This window comes from Triticum aestivum, chromosome 4B (assembly GCF_018294505.1).
Source record: "Triticum aestivum cultivar Chinese Spring chromosome 4B, IWGSC CS RefSeq v2.1, whole genome shotgun sequence".
Taxonomy (NCBI): Eukaryota; Viridiplantae; Streptophyta; class Magnoliopsida; order Poales; family Poaceae; genus Triticum; species Triticum aestivum.
The window spans coordinates 499,754,667-499,759,082 of record NC_057804.1 but is presented as its reverse complement, the minus strand read 5'-3'; the positions used below and the strand labels follow the sequence as shown (position 1 = coordinate 499,759,082).

Here is a 4,416-nt window from a genome sequence, read left to right as displayed (position 1 = left end):
AAATATACACTTTTCTGTAAAAAAAATGTGCACTGTTTTTAAGATGTTCACTAGAGTAACTAATTCCGTTTCAATACACTAGACAGGTTCGTTTGGACAGTCGTACTAGGTTATTTTAGGTGCGCGATGCTGTTCTACAACGAATGCTTTCCAGTTGGACTGGTTGGGAGTGCGCATTTGCAAACAGGAGGTTGCTGGTTTGATACCTTCCATCGCGCTAGCCACTCTTTTTTGCTTTCTTTTCCTTCCAGCGGTAGAGCTCTATGGGCCGTCCCAGTCAGGCTGCTTCCTTGTGCGTCGGGACGACGATTGGACGCAAAGAGCGTCCTATAGGAGCTCCCCTCCTCGATGGCGCCTTTTGCGCCGGTTTGTAGTTGTGGCGCCTACTACGTTTTGTTGTGGGTTGTCTCTAGGAAGCCCAATAAGACTTTGTTACTGTTTCTAGCGTTCGATCGTTACTCAGATCATACTAGTTTCTATGCCGTTCCTCAGGAAAAAAAATTGTTCTGCTACAGAAAGAAAAACTGTTTCTAACACAGGTTCGTACAGTTCTAGATTGATGCTAAGAATTATGCAAGTAGTACTAATAAAGACAAATTCTTTTTTCTGTAAACTCTGTAAATTGGTGCGACGAATTATACAAGTAAACTGGTCCTCGGGAAACACACAATTGGAAAAAAGGCATTATAGGGAACCAAATACCAAATACGAATTAGGTGAACCAAAATTTGAGTTGTGTGCATTAGAAATGAATCTGGTGAACTAAAATAGAATTAGATGAAAAATAAATTAATTAGGTGATCAAATTTTGAACTGGATGAACTAGAATTGAATTAGGTGAAGTAATTTGGATTAGGTGAAAACAATTGTGTGAACTAAATTTGAATTGGGTGAACAAATTTTGAATTGTGAGTTCTAGAATCGAATTAGCTGAACTAAATTTGAATTAGGTGAACAAATTTTAAACTTTATGAACTAAAATAGAATTAGGTGAACAAATTTTGAAATGCGTGAACTAGAATTACATTAGGTGAACTAATATTTGTTTTTTCAACTAAAATAGAATTAGATGAAGATATTTTGAATTGGGTGAACAAATTTTGAAATTTGAGAACTAGAATTAAATTAGGTGACCAATTTCTTTTGTGAACTAAACTTGATATATGTGAATTAATTTTGGATTGGATAAACAAACTGAACTTTATTAACTAAATTTAAATTATGTGGTCAAATTTTGAATTGAGTGAACTAAATTTGAATTGGGCAAAAAATATAGTTCATCAATTTGGTAAAACAAAAATCATCATCAATTTTTTTTAAAAGGTCACAAAATCTGGAAAAAAAATTCATTGATTTTCAAAAAGTTTCACAAAATCTGAAAAAAGTTCATCAATTTTGAGAAAAAAATTGTCAACTTCCAAAAAAGTTCGTAGGTTTTCAAAAAAAATCACAAAATCTGAACAAAGTTCATCGATTTTGAAAAAACATCACCAATTTCTGAAAAAAGTTCACATTTAGAAAAAAGTTGAACAATATTGGGAAAAAGTTCACAAATTTAAAAAATTTCATCCAATTTAAAAAAAGTTCATCAAATTTGAAAGAGGTCATTGAATTTGAAAAAAATCCATAGAATTTGAAAATAAGTTTATCGAATTATAAAAAAGTTCATCAAAATTGGGAAAGAAATCATCTAATTTTAAAAAAGTTCATCAATTCTGAAAATATTTCATAAATTTAGGAAAAAGGTTAACAAATTCTACGAAACCGTGCATGGGAAAAATATAAAAATGAGAAAAAAAGGAATTAACGGAATTGAAAAAGAAATAAGAAAAGGAAATCAAAGTAGTTTCACACTAGCGGCACGATGTCCTGGTGGCTATCGCTGAGCTTTCATAACGAAAGGGGTGCGGGTTCGAACCCTGTGTAATAGAGAAGGTAATGGGCTGGCCCAGTAACGCGGCGGGAGGAGATGGGGGGTATACGCCCGATTGCTGGATGCACTGTATCGAGCGCAAAGGGCGCCAAATAGGATTTCGCCCGTATAGGAGCTCGTGGATCCTATCTGGCGCTTAGAGCGCCGAATATAGTGCATTTTCCTAGTTAGCGCACACAACTTCAGTCGTTTCGTTTGTTAACTGGCCCACCGGTCTAAGCTTAGCGTGCGATTTGGTCCCGTCGGTAGCTTAGTGTGTGATCATGGAAAGCATCTAGAAGCTCCAAGCTGATTTTAGCAAGTTTCTCAAAGCTTTCGGTCCTTTTTTTGTTTTTTTTTTCGCTTTACGCGGGTTTGTCTTTGTTTTTTTGTTTTTCCTTACTTAGTTTTTCTGTTTCTTATTTTTTTTAATTTCTTAATTTTCCATAAAAAATGTGAACTTAAATTTTTCAAATTTGATAACATTTATTTACATGTGTTAAACTTTTTTTCATACCCATGAAACTTTTCCAAATTCACGAGTTTTTTGTTCAAATTTGCAATTATTTTTCAAACTTCATATTTTTTTGTGATTTTTTCATATCCACCAACTTTTTTCAAAATCCATGAACTTTTCCCGAATTTATGAACTTCTTTGTCAAAATAGTGAACATTTTTCAAATTGACAAACTTTTTTCAGATGCGCAAATTTTGTCTAATTAATTATGTTTTCAAATCCACAAACTTTATTCAAATACACAATCTTTTTTTAAATTCATGAACTTTTTTTAAATCTGCAAAAGTTTCTCAAATCCAGTAACCTTTTTCATATGCATTTTTTTCGAATTCATGAATTCTTTCATATGATCGAATATTTTTTAAATCCATGAACTTTTTTGAAATTCGTGAACCTCTTATCAGATCCGTAAATAATTTTCAAATCCATGAATGATTTCAGTGCCCGAACTTTTTTCAAGTCCATGAGCATTTTTCAAGTCTACATATTGTTTTCATATGCGGCTACAGTTTTTTGTGTGCTAGATAGGAGATGAGCTAAAAAATGGAGGAAGGCCAAGTGAGCAGTTCGAAGTGACCGAGTGAGCGCATCTGAGAGAGCAGTTTCGTAGCGACCGAGCGAGTGCTGGGCGAGCAAGCGAGCTAGCTCAGTGGGCCGCGGCACACAGAGACTCCCCACGAGCGTTGTTTCTCCAATCAGCGATATAAGCGCCGATTAGGAGTTCTCCAAAGAGGAAAGTATCGTCCTCTCCCCCACCGAAATCCTCCCTAATGGATCAATTCCTCCTCAACTCTAATACCAGACCTATCAGCCCTTCAAATTTCTAAATCGGATCAATTCCCCCCCTAAGGGGGCTTCAGACTTGATTTTGAGTGGTTTTGACCTATACCGTGCATTTCTCTGGGCTGACCGTGCACTTCGCGTCATAATAGTTGGGTGGAGATGACCATTTCAGTGCACCCAGCTCGCCTCTATGGCCATCACGCTCGCCGCTCGTCGTCTAATTGGTCTCGACCAGGCTGCCGCTAAAGTACTGCCGCTTGATGCTCCCCAAGAAGCCATCACCGTCGTGCTGCTGCTTAGGTCCGACCGACCGCATGGGAACCGCTCCGTGTGCCTCGCACCACCCGGACCGGCGTCCCGCTTGGTCGCCGCAGGAGATGAGCTACATCAGCACCACTGATGTGCGCATCCGGCCGCCCGTGATCATGCTCTGCCGTGTCAGGCCTGCATCCCTTCCTCTTGATGAGCGGCGACGATTTTTGAGGCGGTGGCCACGCGAGCGTCTCCAGCATGTCGGTGCAGCTCGGCGACGACGGCGGTGAGATCTAGTCGGCTCCGAGCTCTGTCGTAGGCTGTTGTGGCGGAGACAGCTCGGGGCCCCGGTGCCAGCCGTGTCCACCCCGATGTCGTTGTGCGCGGCGGCCACCCGGTACTGGCTAAGGTCAAAGGAGCTCCAGCTCTTGGGCCAGCCGTGGGCCCTGCTAATGGTATTGTGGGCATCTTCTTCTCGTTCTCGGCCTGGCAGCTGGAGGTGGAGGAAGACGAGGATGAGCCGGCAAAGGCATCATGCAGGTAGGCTAGCACGGGGAGGAAGCAGAGCAGCTATGAGCCCTTGAGCACGTTGGCACCGCTGGCAGGGTGCAAGGGGTCGTCGACGGTGAGGTCGTGCCAGATGTAGCCGGTTTTTTAACTCCACTTGGAGGACCTATTGGGAAACATTGCATGGAAAACAAAAAAAATTCTACACACAGGCAAGATCTATCCATGGAGATGCATAGCAACGAAGGGGGAGAGTGTGTCTACGTACCCTCGTAGACCGTAAGCGGAAGCGTTTAACAACGCGGTTGATGTAGTCGAACTTCTTCGCGCTCCAACCAATCAAGTACCGAACATACGACACCTCCGCATTCTGCACACGTTCAGCTCGGTGACGTCCTCCGCCTTCTTGATCCAGCAAGACGGCGAGGTAGTAGATGATTTCCGA

At 41.0% G+C, this 4,416-nt stretch overlaps 1 pseudogene; it reads right to left on the bottom strand.

Annotated features, from left to right (window-relative positions):
• Positions 1-3,312: 3,312 nt before the first annotated feature.
• On the bottom strand, positions 3,313-4,151 carry LOC123090179 (protein SOSEKI 5-like; annotated as a pseudogene).
• Between the last annotated feature and the right edge of the window lie 265 nt (positions 4,152-4,416).